We start from the raw sequence: 19,920 nt of genomic DNA, 5'->3' as shown, positions 1-19,920 counted from the left end.
AAATTTTGTTCTGTGAAAAAGCAATGCGCCAGGTAAAGTTCAGACAAGTCCATCAGAGTATGTCTTTGTCCAGAAGATGGAAGAGAATGAATGTTCATTGAGAGCATCTGCAACTGTCTTATACCTTGTCTGATGCTGCAGTCTTCCCAGGACTCTTAAAAAATAGGGACCTTTATTCTCATTTGAGCCTACAGATAAGCTAAAAACTGGTTAAGTAAACTTCCTTTGGGGCTTCCCAGGTGATGCTAATGGTAAAGAACCTGTCTCCCAATGCAAGAGACATAAGAGATGCCAGCTCAGTCCCTGGGTTGGAAAGATCTCCTAGAGGAGGGCATGGCAATCTATTCCAATATTCTTGCCTTGGAGAATCCCATAAACAGAGGACTTTGGTGGGGTCGCAAAGAGTCAGACACAACTGAAATAACTCAGCATACACAAAAACTTCCTTTTAAAAAGTCCTAGAGGTAGAAGCAGAGAAGGCGATGGCAACCCACTCCAGTCTTTTGCCTGGAGAATCCCATGGACGAAGAAGCCTGGTGGGCTGCAGTCCATGGGGTTGCGAAGAGTCAGACATGACTGAACAACTTCACTTTCACTTTTCACTTTCATGCATTGGAGAAGGAAATGGCAACCCACTCCAATGTTCTTGCCTGGAGAATCCCAGGGACGGCGGAGCCTGGTAGGCTGCCGTCTATGGGGTCGCACAGAGTCGGACACGACTGACGCGACTTAGCAGCAGCAGCAGCAGCAGAGGTAGAAGAATTGGGATTCAAATCCCATACTTCTCAAAATAAAAATAATTTTCATTATTTGCATCCTTATCACATACCAGGCAATTTACATGACCTTCAATGCTCACAACAATATTACAATGTAGGTGTTGTTCTCTTCATTTTTAAACACCAGGAGACTGAGGTTCAGGTAGGCTAAGAAACTTTCTCAACATCACATGGCTAGGAAAGCGTAAAGCCAAGATTTTAACAGGCTTACCTCTTTCTAAAGCAATCCCTTTTCATAGCTCCATGCAACTTCCTGGCAGCATTAATAACCACACTGACCTTAGTTAAGACAAATTTGGAGTAGACTTGGAAGCAAGGAGAACCTACAGCAGAATGCCACTGTCTTTTTGGAATTCATGCCAATCAGGAAGCCAATGAAAGGCATCATTAGTATGTGCCATGCAATTTGAGAAGCAGATTTTTGAAAACAGAAAATAAAAAAGGAAAAAATAAAGGAGTCAACCCATGGTACAGAGAAAAAGAACTACAAGTTCCCAAAGTAAAGTTGTGACAATACAGTCATAGCTAATGTCAGATAGAAATATACATGCGATCATCTAAAGAAATTCATAACCCAAGAAAGTCTCTGATATTAAAAGAAAAGGAGCAAATGAGGAGGAAGGTCTCTCTAAGAACCTTGGGCATGTTTTCACTGAAGAAATAAAAGTACTCAAGATAACAAAATGGTCTTTTTATAGGTAACTTTGGGGAAACATTAAAAAATATAAAGAACATGAAATATAAGAAAACAAATAATAATGCCACAGTCAGCAGACACAACCCCTGCCTCAGTTGCATCTATGCCTGTAGATTGTTACTTTGGAAAAAAAAGGAATTCTCTAGCAATTGGTTCCTAAGAGCCCCTCACAGTTGTATGGAAGAATATGTAGGCTCCCCAAAGTCATCAGCCTTCAAGTCCCAAGTTAAATGTTTAAATATCTCATAGAAGAAAATTGATGAACAGAATCAAAAAGATGCAGAAAGGGGAGGAGGATAGCAAGAGGATCTAAGAATGATGGGGAAAAAGTAGACAAGAAGTGCAAAGTACAGTGCATCTGTATATACATATGGTTGAAATTGGAGTCAGAGAGAAATTACTCAGAGGCTAATTAGTGCTCAGAGAGAATGCCTTTGTCACTGGCTTGATCTTAGTACTTTGTTACATCCGTGAACAGTGAGGGTTGGGCCGCACTGCCTTAGGGTAGTGAGTAATGGCTTGCACCATCTGTGGTTGTTTTCAGGCACCTGAACCCAGAAGGATCCAACCTCTGTAGGAACCATCACACACTGTGTACTGAGTGTGTGCTGTCTCCACTGCCTGGGCAGAACCTTTACAAGGGTGAAGATTCTTGATCTTGAAATAAGGAAGATTGTTACCGGGAATAACTTGAAGTCACAGCCTTGAAAATGTTCTCTTCTCTAACATTTCCCTTCCTTTCCTTTCTTTTCTTTTTCCTTGCCTCTTCTTCCTTCTTTTCTTTTTAAAATAGATGTTGAAATGCTGGTCCTTGAAGAAGAAAAAGGAGAAGGAAATGTTGAGTGGAACTGCCTGTGATAGAGGGGAAAGAAGATGAGAAAGTGACTACAGATGAAAAATACAGAGGAGGAGGAGGACAAAAAGAGGAAGAAGAGGGAGAGGAAGAAGCAGCGACGGGATTCAGAAAAAAAATGGTAAAAAGAGAAAAGCATTTCTGATGCTTAAAGATAATTATGAGAGATACTTATCTTAAAGATACTAATCTTATACTAATCTTAAAGGTAAGTATGAGAGACCATGGATTATTGTTAGGTGTTGGTGTCATACCCGAGCACCACGTTCTCTCATTATAAAATAGAGGTAATTGTACACAATCTCCATGGGATTTTGCCAGACTAATATAATACCAAGTTTTTCATAAAGTGTTGTCAGAACTAAGTGAGTTAATGAATAAATAAAGTACTAGAAACATATCTAGAACATAGAAAGTTCAATATTGTTAGCAACTATCACCGTTGTTTATGTTGTTAGCAGTAATGCTAGGATTATTGAAACGCCTGTAAAGTACCAAATATTGCTAGGTGCATGTAGGTTTTTAATAAATGACTACTATGACAATAAAAGTGGAATAGGAAATGGCAACCCACTCCAGTATTCTTGGCCGGAGAATCCCACGGACAGAGGAGCCTGGCTGGCTACGGTCCATGGTATCACGAAGAGTTGAACATGATTTAGCAACTCAGCGTACACTCATGACACTAATAGAGTTATTGCTACCATTGTTATTACTATTTAAATAAAAATGGGACACAAACATAATTAAAACATTAAAGAATAAAAACTAAGAAAAGATATCATAAATGAAAAGACAGAAAACAAGAAGACAATGCAAAAACAAGATCAAAATAACAATAAGCAAGACAAAAGTTCAACTTCCATACAAAATAACTATATACCATAAATTAAAAACAGAAAGTGAAACAAGAAAAAAGAAAAATAAATTAATCTCTTGTTAGAAAGGAGAAAATATAATTTGCAAATAGTATGATTGTACAATAGGAACACACGAGAGTATCAACTAAGATATTATTAAAACTGACTAGTAATTTCAGAAAAGTTAAAAAATAAGATGGCAAAAATAAAGATTGTTTCTATATACAAAGATACATAAAGAACATGTAAAGAAAGAAGATCTCATATACCACAGTGTATAAAATAGAACTAGATTTAGAGTAAGGATAAAAGTTAGAGATAAAAATGTACATTTACTGATTCACTCATGCTGTCTTGGAATAAACTGAACAGTTCAGTCAGTGCAGTTGCTCAGTCGTGTTAGACTCTTTGTGACCCCATGAACTGCAGCACACTGGGCCTCCCTGTCCATCACCAACTCCCAGAGCTTGTTCAAACTCATGTCCATCCAGTCGGTGATGCCATCCAACCATCTCACCTTCTGTCATCCCCTGCTCCTCCTGCCTTCAATCTTGCCCAGCATCAGTCTTTTCAAAGGAGTCAGTTCTTTGGATCAGGTGGCCAAAGTACTGCAGTTTCAGCTTCAGCATCAGTCCTTCCAATGAATATTCAGGACTGATTTCCTTTAGGATGGACTGGTTGGATCTCCTTGCAGTCCAAGGGACTCTCAAGAGTCTTCTCCAACACCACAATTCTTCAGTGCTCAGCTTTCTTTACAGTCCAACTCTCACATCCATTCATGACTACTGGAAAAACCATAGCCTTGACTAGCTGGACCTTTGTTGGCAAAGTAATGTCTCTGCTTTTTAATATGCTGTCTAGGTTTGTCATAGCTTTTCTTCCAAGGAGCAAGCTTCTTTTAATTTGATGGCTGCAGTCACCATCTGCAGTGATTTGGGAGCCCAAGAAAATAAAGTCTGTCACTGTTCCCATTGTTTCCCCATCTATTTGCCATGAAGTGATGGGACCAGATGCCTTGATCTTAGTGGCATGATCTTAAACTGAACAAGAAATGTGCAAACCTTGATAAAGAAAGTCTTTGTCTTTGCTCTTGGACAAAAGGCTTAAATAAGTTCAGAAACAAAATATATTTCTTGTAGGGAATATAAAATGATTCTTCAATTTATTTAGAAGAAAAAAACTCATGAAATTTTGCACAAAAAATAGAAGAATAATGACAACTAATTCATCCAACTTGTATTAAGTAAATACAAGCTGTACTATGTGAAACTCAAGGTACTCCTCCTGGAATAAGATAATAGTGGAATCGCTCAGTCATGTCCGACTCTTTGCAACCCCATGGACTGTAGCCTACCAGGCTTCTCCATCCGTGGGATTTTCCAGGCAAGGGTACTGGAGTGGGTTGCCATTTCCTTCTCCAGGGGGATCTTCCCTACCAAGGAATCAAACCTGAGTCTCCTGCGTTGCAAACAGACGCTTTACCCTCCACGCCACCAGGGAAGCCAGCATTTATTAGTTGTTTTCTTTTGTTACATGCACTGTTAAGTGCATTCAGTTCAGTTCAGTCGCTCAGTCGTGTCCGACTCTTTGTGACCCCTTGGACTGCAGCACGCCAGGCCTCCCTGTCCATCACCAACTCCCGGAGCTTACTCAAAATCATGTCCATCCAGTCAGTGATGCCATCCAACCATCTCATCCTCTGTCATCCCCTTCTCCTCCTGCCTTCAATCTTTCCAAGCATCAGGGTCTTTTCCAATGAGTCAGTTCTTCGAATCAGGTGGCCAAAATATTGGAGTTTCAGCTTCAAGGTATGTAAGTGCATTACATACATTAACTAATTTTATCTCATACATAACAATGCTGTGAGGTAGGTATTATATTTATCTTCACCCAAGAAGAAAGCAGAGCCATCAGATTAAGTAACGACTATCACTGGGACTTCCCTAGTGGTCCAGTGGCTAGGACTCTGTGCTCCCAATCCAGACAGCCTGGGTTTAACCCCTGGTCAGGGAACTAGATCCCACATGCCACAACTAAGAGTTGGCATGCTGCAAGTAAGACCTGACGCAGCCAAATAAATAAATATTTAATAAATAAAAGGGTGTATTTTATTGTATGTTACATTATACTTCACTTTACGTTATACTTCAATGAGCCTGATTTTTCAGAAATGCTAACTGGAAGCTCCATGTGCACATGTAAATTATGAGCTTTTCTGGTTGGCATCTTTCAACTCCTATAAATTTCCCCTTCTAATTTTTGGGGGGCATTAAGCCTCTATATTCTTTTATTGCCATTTTAATTGGGCTTTTAGGAGAACGAGGAGATAACTGTGTATTCACGTCTTTGTGTGAACACACAAATTGAACTGTGTGTTCAGTTTGCCATGTTTAATCAAAAGTTCAGAGGTGGTATTTCAAATCAGTGAGAAAGGCTGGAGTACTCAGGTATAGAGTAGATCTTAAATGTGTGTGTCAACACACACATACAACAAAAGCTAACTATGTAAGGTGATGGATGTGTTAACTAACCTTAAGGTGGTAATCATTTCATAATATGTACATATATCAAATCATCATGTTATACACTTTAGATATACACAATGTTATTCGTCAGTGATACCTTGATAAAGCTAGAAAGTGTGAAATTTCTGAATGACAAAATTAAGGCAAAAAAAAAACCAAAAAATACTAGAAATATTTCTAATATACCTGGTTGATGCAGATTAATGTCCTTAAGGCACAAAATACTTCTATGAGTAAGAGGGAAAAAAGATAACCTAATTTTAAAATAAAAGACATGAAAAAGTGGCTCACAGAAAGGAATATAAATAGTAAACAAAATAACTGTAAATCTTTGAGCTTTTTTGTAACTAATAAATTTTAATTAAGCCTATATACTTTTGGGACTTCCCCTATGGTCCAGTGGTTAAGACATGGTGCTTTCACTGCAGGGGGTTCAGGCTCAATCCCTGGCTGGGGAACTACAATCCCAAATGCCGAGCAGTTCCAAAAAATAAATAAAAATTTTAAAACCTATATACTTTTGTTCTGTGAGTGACTCATTTTCTTTTCTTTAAGAACAATACCTAATGACTAACAATGGTGAAGGCAACTGACTATTCTCATGCAAATATAAATTTGGTTCAACTTTCTTTGGGGTAATTTAGCAATCTGTATACAAATGACAATTTAGTAAGACTATATATTAAATCTTAAATGCAAAATATACCCCATAACCAGCAATTCAATTTTTGGAAATCTTTCCTGAGGAAATTATTTAAAAATGTGTAACAAAGATTTTTGTTACAAGAATATTAATAACAATATTCTTTCTAATAGTAAAAGTAAAAAATGTGAGCAACTGTAAGTTGATTTTAGACAAAATATAGTCTTTTAAGAATAATGTTGTAGGGGAATATTGTTTTCCCATGGAGAAATATTGGTTATACATTGCAAGTAAAACCAACAGAATTACAAAAATTTATACAGAGCATAAAACTACCGTATGGGGAATAAAAGTATGTATATATATGCACATAGAGGAAATTATCTGGAAAGAAACACATACAGTAACTCTCAGGAATTATCTCTGAGTGATGAGATTATGAATGTTTTATTTTTTTTTAATTTGGCACTGTTTTGTATTTTTTGTGATGAATATGTATGACTTTTTTAATTAATAGAAAAAGATTTTTGTTTTTACTTTAAAGAACAGATTCTATCCAGACTAGTAAGAGAAATGTAAAACATTTAGGAATAAACTCAAGAAAAATGAGTTATATATGTCAATTAATTAAGACAAAGAAGCCAAGAATATACAATAGGGAAAGGATAATATCTTTAATAAGTGGTGTTGGGAAAACTGGATCAGTTCAGTTCAGTTCAGTCACTCAGTCGTGTCCGACTCTTTGTGACCCCATGAATCACAGCACACCAGGCCTCCCTGTTTATCACCAACTCCCGGAATTTACCCAAACTCATGTCCAGCTAGTCGGTGATGCCATCCAGCCATCTCATCCTCTGTCATCCCCTTCTCCTCCTGCCTTCAATCTTTCCCAGCATCAGGGTCTTTTCCAGTGAGTCAACTCTTCGCATGAGGTGGCCAAAGTATTGGAGTTTCAACTTCAACATCAGTCCTTCCAATGAACACCCAGGACTGATCTCCTTTAGGATGGACTGGTTGGATCTCCTTGCAGTCCAAGGGACTCTCAAGAGTCTTCTCCGACACCACAGTTCAAAAGCATCAATTCTTTGGTGCTACTGGAAAAACTATAGCCTTCACTACACAGACCTTTGTTGGCAAAGTAATGTCTCTGTTTTTTAATACGCTATCTAGGTTGGTCATAACTTTCCTTCCAAGAAGTAAAGCATCTTTTAATTTCATGGCTGCAATCACCATAGCTACATGCACAAGAATGAAACTACTATCTTAGACTATACACAAAAATCAAGACAAAATGAAATAAAGCCTTGAAAAAAAAAATGTATATATAATGGCAAGTCCCAAACTTCCTTTCCCCAGTTGTTGTTTACCTGCTAAGTCGTGTCCGATTCTTTTGTGATGCCATGGACTATAGCCCGTCAAGCTCCTCTGTACATGAGATTTTCCAAGCAAGAATACTGGAGTGGGTTGCCATTTACTTCTCCAGGGGATCTTCCCAACCCAGGAATTGAACCTGTGTGGTAGATCTATGATCACTCATAATACTCGCTGCCTTCTCTGTGGACGCCATTGATTCCCTGGCCCCACCAACATCATGCTTGATCCTGAGGCTCATTCTGATGAATAAAAGTGAACTCAGGTGTGGTTCTGGAAACGTCCCAGATGAGAGCTGTTCCTCAGTCTGGATCCCAGAGTGAGGATGACAAGATGCAGAACTGCACTCAAGCCATATCGGACATGTGTAATGAGCAAGAAATAAACCCCTGTTGTAAGCCATGGCAAATTTAACGTGATAAGGAAATGAAAGATCTGCTGGATGCTCTTGGAAAAGTTTTCCTGAATCCTTAAAAAAAGGCACAAAGAGTAAAACTCCTATTAAGAGTTACTGAGGGCACATGTGACCCTGATGCCATCACCAGCCACCCTAAATCATGAGAGAGACCAGGCTCAGCATGAAACCAATGCTGGAGGGATTGAAACAAACTAAATCCTTAATACCCTGAGCCACTGGATCCCACTTCTGAACTCCAGATTTCCTTATTTAAACCAGTGCAGGGACTTCCCTGGTGGTCCAGTGTTTAATAATCTGCTTTGCAATGCAGAAGACACAAGTTCAATCCCTGGCAGGAGGAGGGGGGTGGGCCTAAGATCCCACATGCCACGAGGCAACTAAGCCTCTACGTGGCAACGACTGAACCCGAGCACCACAACTAGAGAGTCTATGCACCATAATGGCGGTTCTACGTGCCACAGCTAAGACCCAAGGCAGCTAAAGAAATAAATGAATCAGTACAAGCTTCTTTTTTCCTGTAGTTGAAAGCATCCCAACAGATTTACAAAACTAATCCATGAAACCTGATCCTGGGGCCACCGGCCACTGAAGAATTTTGAGACAGCAGTGATGGAAAAAAGGCAATGTACTAAAAAGACACATCCAGTATTTGTGAAGAAATGTTCAAAATGGATTGGAAGAGAAGCAAGAATACCAGTTCCAGGAAAAGTACAATCATCCACAGATAGTTTAATGGCAGTGAGAACTAGAGAATTCAATGAACAGGTGAGAAACATTTTGGAGAACTGACTGGACTTCGTTCCCTGAAGGAGATGGGTGCATGCTCAGTTGTTCAGTTGTATCCAATTCTTTGTGACCCCACAGACTGTAGCCCACCAGGCTTATCTATCCATGGGATTTCCTAGGTAAGAATACTGGGGTGGGTGGCCATTTCCTTTCTCTATTTCTGAGGACAGTACATGAGAAATAAGTTCCTTGATTTTAATTATGCCATGACAAAGTCTAATATAGCAACATTCATAAAGGACAGGCATGTGTGCATCTCCTCAGGCAGTTCAGAGCTTTTGTTTGTTGTTTTTCAAATAATGTGCTGCTGATTCATGTTTGCCTTGTGCCCTGCTGTGACCTCTCGATATTCAGGGCTCTAATCACACTCCTCATTATTATTAATAATCAGTGCCTATGAAATTATACTACACTCTGACTTGTTATCAAGTCCTGGAAGTATGCAAATAGATTAATCAACCAGCTCCGTGCTTAAAACTTTGAATGGAACTTTAAGTGTGGTGGAAGTACCTGCCCTGGCTCTTGGCTGTCTCCTCCAATCAAGCCTGAGGTGTGTTTTCCTCCTAACTTTTAATTGCATGACCTCTGAGAACCTAATTTCCAGAAAACCCATTTATTATTTTAATGCTCATTTGGCATTATTATTTTCCCAAAGCAATCTTTTTGTCTCTAAATCTCTTAGGAGAGTTGAGACGCAAGCCGAGAAAAGCTTCATTTTCTCCTCCTGGCCCTCGAAGGAAGAAGAAATGAAACATTAAAAAAAAATCTTAGTTTCTAACTGGGCATAGGAGGAGGGAGTGAGGAAGGATGGGGGGAGTGGGGAGAAAAAGATTAGAAGGCATTTGCGTGGGTCCCAGCTGGAAAGCAATCCAGCAAATTGCCTTTAAACAGCAGTGTCCCTGCAAATAGGGCACTCTAGCTGTTTTGTGTCACTTGAAAGCATCTTGTTGATATTTTTATAGATTTTATGATACATTCTAAAGCTTGCATCAGGAACAGCCACTTGGAGTTCTGGCAGTAATGAACATTGTTATACTCACAGCCTGAGTAGTCTTTACTTCAAAGGGAGGCGTTGATCTGATCTTTCATCTTCTCAGCTGTTGCTTACCAGCTTCCTTCAGATACTGTTTGAACTAAAAACCCCACGTTTCCTGGTTTGAGTGAGCAATTCCCATGGCACATCTAATCCTCTCACTTGGAAGCTACTAAACTGTGATTGAATGATGCCATTAACAAGGAGGTAAATACATTTAAACACACAGCCTTAGACTTTCCTCAAATAATAACCAACTTATGTCTTTGGGAGACTTATTTGTTTACCAAAACAAGAGGCTTGGGAAGGGAGAAATAAAAATTAAATGATGAATGAATGAATGCATGAAAAATGAAGACTGTAACAGGCAGTTGAGTTTTATGGTATTAAAGAGGGCTTCTCATATTCCTCAAAGCAGAAAGACAAGAAAAGGAAGGAAAAGTACATTATCTACACTTTGGAGATGTTGAACTGGGTTTTCCACAAGGAAAGGAACTTAAGTCTTTTGCCAGCCTTATTCTGGGCCACTTTCTATTAAGAACCATTTGCTTAAGCCACACCAACATCCTCATTGACATTCGAACTTTACTTATTTTCTCCCACCACTGAAAGTCATACTTTGTGGCTGCTTATACATTTAAATATAAATTAATTCAAATTAATACTGAAAATTTAGTTCCTCAGCTGCATTAGCCATGTTTCAAGTACTCAACATAGGCTAGTGGCTACTGTGTTAGACAATGTGTTCAGTCGTGTCAGGATCTTTGTGACCCCATGGGCTATATAGCCCAGCAGGCTCCTCTGTCCATGAAATTTTCCAAGCAAGAATACTGGAGTGGGTTGCCATTTCCTCCTCCCGGGCATCTTCCCAACACAGGAATCGAACCCATGTCTACTGTATTGGTAGGCAAATTCTTTGCCACTGAGCCACCTGGAAAGCCACTAAACAATATAGACACAGAACATTTCCAACATCTCAAGAGTTCTATGGACTGAGCTGCTCCAGAGACTTCCAGTGTTCCTTGTTCTGCTCTAATTATGATTAAATGGATCAATTGTAATCTTATTTCATAACAGTTTTCATCATTGATCTATGCAGTATTTATTTGTTTCTTTTAATTCTGTAATAAATATCCATGAAACCACAATTCAAAATTAGAGTCAGGATGTTGCAAATAATTTACATATGATCATGTGTCCTCCTCCACCTACCATGGTACCTATCTTCTGCTGTCTCCTCTCAGCTGAAATTACTACCATTATGGTTCCTATGTTGATTCACACCCTCACTTTCCTCTTCTTTAACTTCATGTATTTCCTTTTCATATATTCACATTATTGTGCATGTGCATAACTCTGTTGGTTTTTAACTTTAAGAAAATATGTTAAACATAATTTTGGAAGAGTTAAAATTGAGCCTAATACTGTTGATGGTGCAATAGTTTGTCTTTCTGATATATAATATGCTATTCATTGTGTGACTATACTGCTGTTGATGAGTGTTTTGGATTACTCTAGGCTTTTGCTATTGTGAACAGTTAGTTCACCTATGAACATTCTTTTCTTCCCATTTTTTTGGCTGTACTGGGTGTCCTTTGCTGGGTGCAAGCTTCTCTAGTTGCGGCATATGAGCTAAGTTGACCAACTGCACGTTGGATCTTCGTTCCCTGACCAGGGATTGAATCCGCATCCCCTGCACTGGAAGGCAGATTCTTATCCACTAGACCACCAGGAAAGTACCTGTGAACATCCTTATACATATTTCCTATCGTAAATGTGCAGGAGTTTCTCTTGGGTGTGTACCAAAGAATACAATTATTGGTCATAAGATACGTGAATGTTCGACTTCAGGAAATAACAACAAATTGTTTTCCAAAGTGGTTTTGCCATTTTACTCCAACAAGCCAGGCAAAGGAAATCCTATGGATTCACATCCTTTATAGCACACGGTATTGTCATTTTTAGCCAATTCAATAGGTATTGTAACCTCAATTCACATTCCCTAGATTACTAATGGTGTTAAACATATCTTCAAGTTTTTATTAGTTATATGGGCTTCCTATTCTCAAATGCCTGTTCATGTCTTTTGCCCATTTTTATACTAGATTGTTTGTGCTTGTCTTATTGATGTATAGATGCTTTTCATATGGTCTTAGTAAGTTTCAAAATGTTACTACATAGTTGTTTACAGTATTTTTACTATATATATGGTATGTACTCTTTTGCAATGGATAGCATTATTTATTTGTATTCTTACTCTCTTGAAAAGCTTTTCCAAAGATTTGTCTAGTGTTTTTGTGTCAAAGGGTCAACTTTTGGCTTTGTTGATTATCTTTGACCTTTTGTTATTGATGTTTACTGCATTAATTTCTACTCTTATTTTAATTATTACTTTCTACTTTCTTTGAGTTCACACTACTGTTCATTTATATAACTTCTTATGATGGACACTTAGGTCATCCATTTAAAGCTATCTTTATTTCTAACGAAATTATGTCAGGCTATACAGTTTTCCTGAAGCACCACTTTTGATGAGTTCCTTTTTTGCTTAGCTTAATCATATCCAACAAATTTGAAGACTCAGGTCAAAACTTCCCTCCTTTATGAAGCCTTATTCCATTCATTTATGGACCTTCCCATGCTAGTCCACAGCCATACATTCAGTTTTACAACTCTATGTTACAATTAAGTAGAATCAACATGGGCTTCCCTGGTATCTCCACAGTAAAGAATCCACTTGCCAATGCAGGAGACACAGGTTCTATCCCCAGTCCTGGAAGATCCCCTGGAGAAGGAAATGGCAACCCACTCCAGTATTTTTGCCTGGGAAATCCCATGGACAGGGGAGCCTAGTGGGCTACAGTCCATGGGGTCGCAAAGAGTCAGACACAACTTATCAACTAAACAACAACAATGACAGAATAAACATAGGCTTTGAAGTCACAGTCAAAGCTCTGCTTATTTAACTTATATGCACAGTACATCACGAGAAATGCTGAGCTGGATGAAGTAAAAGCTAGAATCAAGATTGCTGGGAGAAATATCAATAACCTCAGATATGCAGATGACACCACCCTTATGGCAGAAAGTGAAGAGGGACTAAACAGCCTCTTGATGAAAGTGAAAGAGGAGAGTGAAAAAGTTGGCTTAAAGCTCAACATTCAGAAAACTAAGATCATGGCATCTGGTCTCATCACTTCACAGCAAATAGACGGGGAAACAGTGGAAACAGTGGCAGACTTTATTTTTTGGGCTCCAAAATCACTGCAGATGGTGACTGCAGCCAAGAAATTAAAAGACACTTACTCCTTGGAAAAGTTATGACCAACATAGATAGCATATTAAAAAGCAGAAACATTACTTTGCCAACAAAAGTCCGTCTAGTCAAGGCTATGGTTTTTCCAGTAGTCATGTATGGATGTGAGAGTTGGACTATAAAGAAAGCTGAGTGCCGAAGAATTGATGCTTTTGAAGTGTGGTATTGGAGAAGACTCTTGAGAGTCCCTTGGACTGCAAGGAGATTCAACCAGTCCATCCTAAAGGAAATCAGTCCTGAATATTCATTGGAAGGACTGATGCTGAAGCTGAAACTCCAATACTTTGGCCACCTGATGCGAAGAGCTGACTCATTGGAAACGACCCTGATGCTGGGAAAGATTGAAGGCGGGAGGAGAAGGCGACGACAGAGGATGAGATGGTTGGATGGCATCACTGACTCAATGGACAAGAGTTTGAGTAAACTCCAGGAGCTGGCAATGGACAGGGAGGCCTGGCATGCTGCAGTCCATGGGGTCGCAAAGAGTCAGACACGACTGAGTGACTGAACTGATACTGACCTGAAGTCACAGAGACATGTCAAATTCCATCTCTGTCACTTTATGCTGGTTTACTTTAAGCATAACATTATATGTCATTTTTCTTCTTAAACATGGAAAAGACAAAAGCTAACTCTTCGGGTTTTTTAAAATGCAAATGTAAGCTTCCTGGCATGTGTGTGTGTTGGTCGCTCGGTTGCTGGTATATACTGTATCAATTCACTCCTCTTTTTTTCCCTTTCTTTCTTCCTTCTATCCAGAGAACAAGATTCCAGGTTTGGCTTTTCTTCTGAGAGCCACTGAAAATCGTTTCTACATAAAAGATCTAAAAAGTAAGAGAAATTGGCTAGTTTTCGTCTCTGTCTTTATTTATCTCTTGTGGATATTCCCCACTCCACTTTCTCCGTGTTGGAGAAAATGTGAGCATAGTAGTAGCTGAGTAGTTCTATCCACGTTTGTCCTCTATTGTTAGTGTTATAGATTACTTGATCTTGACCATGAGACTTGGTTTCAGTTCAGTTCCATCAATCAGTCATGTCCGACCCCATGGACGGCAGTACGCCAGGCTTCCCTGTCCATCACCAACTCCCGGAGCTTGCTCAAACTCATGTCCATCAAGTCGGTGATGCCATCCAACCATCTCATCCTCTGTCATCCCCTTCTCCTCCTGCCATCAATCTTTCCCAGCATCAGGGTCTTTTCCAATGAGTCAGTTCTTCACATTAGGCGGCCAAAGTATTGGAGTTTCAGCTTCAGCATCAGTCCTTCTAATGAATATTTTGGACTGATTTCCTTTAGGTTTGATCTTCCTGCAGTCCAAGGGACTCTCAAGAGTCTTCTCCAACACCACAGTTCAAAAGCATCAATTTCTTAGCGCTCAGCTTTCTTTCTTGGTTTGGCTACATATTAATAACCTGCTTGACCAACTCATCAAGTTGCTGTACCTGGCGTTCTGTCAGTTTAGCTCATTTCCCTAAGAAAACTTTCTTGTGGAAAGATCACATTCACCGATATAGGTTTCTTTTAAGCTCAAAGTTGTTGATTTCCTCTATTAGAATTACCTCTTTCTTCACTGTCTCATCTAAGTCAATGAGGAGATGTGGTCCTAGCCCTAATGTATTAACTCCTTAACGTTTTCACACCTCTCTAAGGAGCTACTATTTACAGAGGCACTCCCAATGGAGTGTGTGTGTGTGTCTGCGTATGCATGCTCAGTCATGTCTGACTCTTTGTGACCCCATGGACTGCAGCATGCTAGGCTTTGCCGTCCTTCACTATCTCCCTGAGTTTGCTCAAACTCATGTCCATTGAGTCAGTGATGCCATCCAACCATCTCATCCTCTGTCGTCGCCTTCTCCTCCTGCCCTCAATCTTTCCCAGCATCAGGGTCTTTTCAAATGAGTCAGCTCTTCGTATCAGGTGGCCAAAGTATTGGAGTTTCACCTTCAACATCAGTCCTTTCAATGAGCACCCAGGACTGATCTCCCTTAGGATGGACTGGTTGGATCTCCTTGCAGTCCAAGGGACTCTCAAGAGTTTTCTCCAACACCACAATTCAAAAACATCAATTCTTCAGCACTCAGCTTTCTTTATAATCCAACTCTCACATCCATACATGACTACTGGAAAAACCATAGCTTTGACTAGATAGACCTTTGTTGACAAAGTAATGTTTCTGCTTTTTAATATGCTGTCTAGGTCGGTTATAACTTTCCTTCCAAGGAGTAAGGGTCTTTTAATTTCATGGCTGGATTCACCATCTGCCCAGGCACAAGAAGGCATCAGAGGAAGAGATGGCTGGATGGCATCACCAATGCAATGAACATGAACTTGGGCAAGCTCTGGGAGATAGTGAAGGACAGGGAGGCCTGGCATGCTGTAGTCCATCAGGTCGCAGAGTCGGACACAACTGGGTGACTGAACAACAACAAAGTATTTGAAAAAGACTCAACAAAATGGAATTTATTTCCAAAGTCAACTGTAAAAAAGGTACTCAGTGAACATTGGGATGCATGTGTCTTTTTGAATTGCAGTTTTCTCTGGGTATATGCCCAGTAGTGGGATTTCTGGGTATTACGATAGTTCTAATTTTAGTTTTTTAAGGAAACTCCATACTGTTTTCCATAGTGGTCCTACAATTTATACCCCATCAACAGTGCAAGAGTGTTCCTTTTTCTCCACACTCTCTCCAGCATTCATTGTTTGTAGATTTTTTTAATGATGGCCATTCTGATGAATGTGAGGTAGTACCTCATTGTAGTTTTGATTTGCATTTCTCTAATAATTAGTGATGTTGAGCATCTTTTCACGTGTTTAACCTAAATGGGAAAGAAATCCAAAGAAGAGGGGATATATGTATATGTATAGCTAATTCACTTTGCTGTACAATGGAAATCAACACAACATTGTAAAGCAATTATACTCCAATAAAAATTAATTTTAAAAAATAAAGCAAAAAGGCACTCAGTATGGAGAAAGGAAACTTTTCAGAAATGCACTAATTTCTTTGTATCTATCTGAATAATAAGAAATAATTAAAGGTAATTCTCTGTTCTAAAAGAAGCATACTCATGCAGAGGGAGTTTCAAAGAAAATGAGATAGACAATTTAAAATTCTGACCTGTGGAAGAAAGGCTTGGGAATTGAGATTTTTTTTTTTTTAGTACTCATTATGAAAAATTCCAATTGTACAATGTCTTTACAATGTTACAATTCTATATATAGTTTCAAAGCATTTTAAATAAATTTACATGAGCTCATATATGTTCCATAAATGACTAGTGCTGACAAGTACAAATGCTGAGGAAGTTGGTAAAAACTGGACTTTATTATTTCCATTTATTTAAGAATGGATGGAATATTCAGATTGTCCATGATGCTACAATCTCTTGTGTTGAAAGCATCAGTTTCTAAATAAATGGAAAATGTTTGAAATCCTTTAGAGAAAAGCACTCACCAATGCCAGGTATTTTTTCTTTTATACATCACAATTGCTTGAAATAGAAGTAATTTTTTGGTATTTCAAGGATTAAAATTTTAGTTTGCCTGCCAGTATCCCCCAACAAACACTGATAGATAAAATCCTCTTTGGGAGCTATCTTTAACAATTACACATATTCTACCTGTTTGTGTAATATCTCCCTTCATACAATTTTTCATTAATATACCTAGGGAAATGAGTTCACAGTATTCTTAAGTGGCATATTTCCCATATCTTTTAACTAGAAAGGCTGTAAAGATTTAAAACAGAAGACATGGCCTTTTACTATATTATATTATTATTATATAATATAATATAATAATTATATTATTATTATATTATATTATTACATTATTTATTATATTTAGAATTTTAATTAGTCAAAACAGTACGAAAGCACAGGTATCAGTCAGGACAAACTAAGTATGCTACAGTAATAAACATCTCCTGAATCTCGGACAGTTTAACTGCTTTCTCTTGTCACCTGTCCAATATGAGTCGTTAGGTGGCTCGGCTCTGCCATTTAACACTCTCAGGGACTCAGTCTGATGGAGCGCAATGCTTTCACACTCACCACATAGATGACTGTAGAGAACAGCTGTGTACCCACTGGCAACTAAATGCTTCTCCCCTTAGCAAAAACACACATCACTTCCACTTCCATTTCATTGATTAAGAACATAATGGAAGGAATTCCCTGGCAGTCCAGTGATTAAGACTCAGAGCTTTCACTGCCGTGGGCCTGGGTTTGATCCCTGGTTGAGGAACTAAGATCCCACATGCCATACAGCATAGCCAAAAAAAACACAAAAAAACCAAAAACCATGATGTAACCACATCCAAGCAAATCTTGTCATATTCATGACTTTTTTTTTTTTTGGTTTGGCTGTTTCTGGCTTAACCTCTACTCTTTCACTTTCCAATATATCCATAATTAACCACACATAGCTAAGGAGCTCTTGAAATGTGCTGGTCCAAATTGAGATATGCCAGAAGTACAAATTACACACTGGATTTTAGACTCAGTACAAATAAGAATGTAAAATATCTCAATCATTTTTAATATTGATGACATGTTGAAATGAAAATATTTTAGATATACTGGAGAAATATATTACTAAAATAAATTTTACCTGTTTCTTTTTACTCTATTTAATGTGACTATTAGAAAGTGTAAAAATCTTTCTGCACTTCACATTGTATTTCTATTGAATGGTGTTGCCCTGGTGAGGTCAGGATTTTGTCAGCCAGTTCAAGAATCTGCTCTTTCCTGTCTCTAGGGACCAGCTCTAGGTGGGCTAAGCGCACATGACATTCAGAGGAAGGAGCTCATCTGTACAGCTTCCCTCTGTTCTTCTCAAGTATCCATGGAGATGAACTTCATCCCACCTGGTCTTTCTTGGGCAGTCTCTAGACTCACTGCATCCAGCTGAGGTCACTACTCCCAGCAAGACATATGGTGGATACAGTCCATGTCTGGACAGTGACAAATCTCAGGGAGACAAATCTCAGAGGTCTCTGCTTGTCCTGCATCCATATCTGGTCCATCTGATTTTCTCAGCAATTGATGATTCATTGTTCTCTCACTATTGGATTCAGGATAAGGCTGGATCAGGTTGACAGTTTCCTTGAGTAACACTCCAAACTTATGTGCACTTTTTATTGCAATAAAATACACACCACATAAAATTTACCATTTTAACTATTTTTAAGTGTACAGTTCAGTGGCATTAAGCACATTCACACTGCTGTACAACCATCACTTTCATCCATCTCCAAAACTTTCTCAACACTACAAAATGAAACTCTGCATCCATCAAACAACGTGAACTTTTTATCCACCCTAGTGCAGCTCAACTCAGGGTAGGTAAGGATATGTTTTTTTTTTTCCCTTAGAAAACACAGGGCTTCCCAGGTGGTGCTAGTGGTAAAGAATCACATGCCAACACAGGAGACGCAAGAGATGCGGGTTCGATCCCTGAGTCGGAAAGATCCCCTGGAGGATCAGTGAGTCTCAGAACATGGCTATAATATCCTGTGCCCTTCATCAGGAAGAAAAAATACGTAGAAGAGCTTGATTGGCAATGTGGGAAATTTTTTTAATAAGAAGATATTACAGGGAATTAAACAATTAAACAATACACAGGTTAGTTTCTTATTGCAATATGAGGACCAGGTTAGAGAAATCAAAGCCCCAGAGAAAACCCACCCAGATAGCACCTTGTAGGCTAGAATTCTCTGAATAAACACAAACTATTTGGGGAAGCAAGGAGATGCCAGTTTCATGAATCAACTGACTTCTTTTCATCTTTGTCTCCCCTACAAATTCTTTCACCAAAAATCTGTGAAGGAGGCACATTATAAATGAAATGCAATGAATCCAGTTGGTTTTAGGTTAATCAGCTAAAGGCACGTTCAGTGAGCAAAGTGATAGCTGGAGGTAGGTCTAACTTATAATATTAGAGTTTAGAGGGAAAGATTCAAGAAATTGAAGGCTCAAATAACCAAAGGATAAGTGTGGTGGCTGACAATACTGTATTTTACACATTTAATCCTTGAAAAGTCTTCCCAGGTGACGCTAATGGTAAAGAACATGCCTGGCAATGCAGGAGACATAAGAGACCCAGGTTCAATCCCTGGGTCTGGAAGATCCCCTAGAGGAGGACATGGCAATCTTCTCCAGTATTGTCTGGAGAATCCCATGGACAGAAGAGCCTGGCAGGCTAGAGTCCACAGGGTCACAAAGAGAGTTGGACAGAACTTATCAACTAAACAACAACAACAAAGAACCATGGTAAATCAATTATACTCCAACAAAAACTTTTTTAAAAAGTTGCTAAGAGAGTAGATCTTAAAAGTTCTCAAAAACAAAAATTTCTCATTACAAGAAAAAAAAATTTAACTATGTGTAGTGATGGATGTCAATTAGATTTACTGGGGCTGTTAAAGATTTTTTTTTTTTTTGATGTGGACCATTTTTAAAGACTCTATTGAATTTGTTACATTATTGCTTCTGTTTCATGTTTTTGGATTTTTGGCTGCGAGGCATGTGGGATCTTAGCTCCCCAGTCAAGGATTGAACCCACGTCCCCAGCATTGGAAGGCAGAGTCCCAACCACTGGACTGCCAGGGAAGACCCCTAGACTTACTGTTGGTGTTC

General features: G+C 38.9%; 1 protein-coding gene across 1 annotated transcript in view; it reads right to left on the bottom strand.

Annotated features, from left to right (window-relative positions):
• Window positions 1-1,891: 1,891 nt before the first annotated feature.
• The window catches only part of CDCA2 (cell division cycle associated 2), a 218,849-nt gene continuing 200,820 nt past the window's right edge, over window positions 1,892-19,920 (bottom strand). The window contains exon 18 of the transcript XR_014060938.1: window positions 1,892-2,286. The gene's annotated coding sequence lies outside the window, so the exon portion shown is untranslated. The remainder of the gene's footprint in view (window positions 2,287-19,920) is intronic.

This window comes from Giraffa tippelskirchi, chromosome 1, assembly GCF_054371585.1.
Source record: "Giraffa tippelskirchi isolate mGirTip1 chromosome 1, T2T-mGirTip1v1.2.pri, whole genome shotgun sequence".
In the NCBI taxonomy this organism is placed as follows: domain Eukaryota; kingdom Metazoa; phylum Chordata; class Mammalia; order Artiodactyla; family Giraffidae; genus Giraffa; species Giraffa tippelskirchi.
This window is presented reverse-complemented; position numbering and strand designations above follow the sequence as displayed.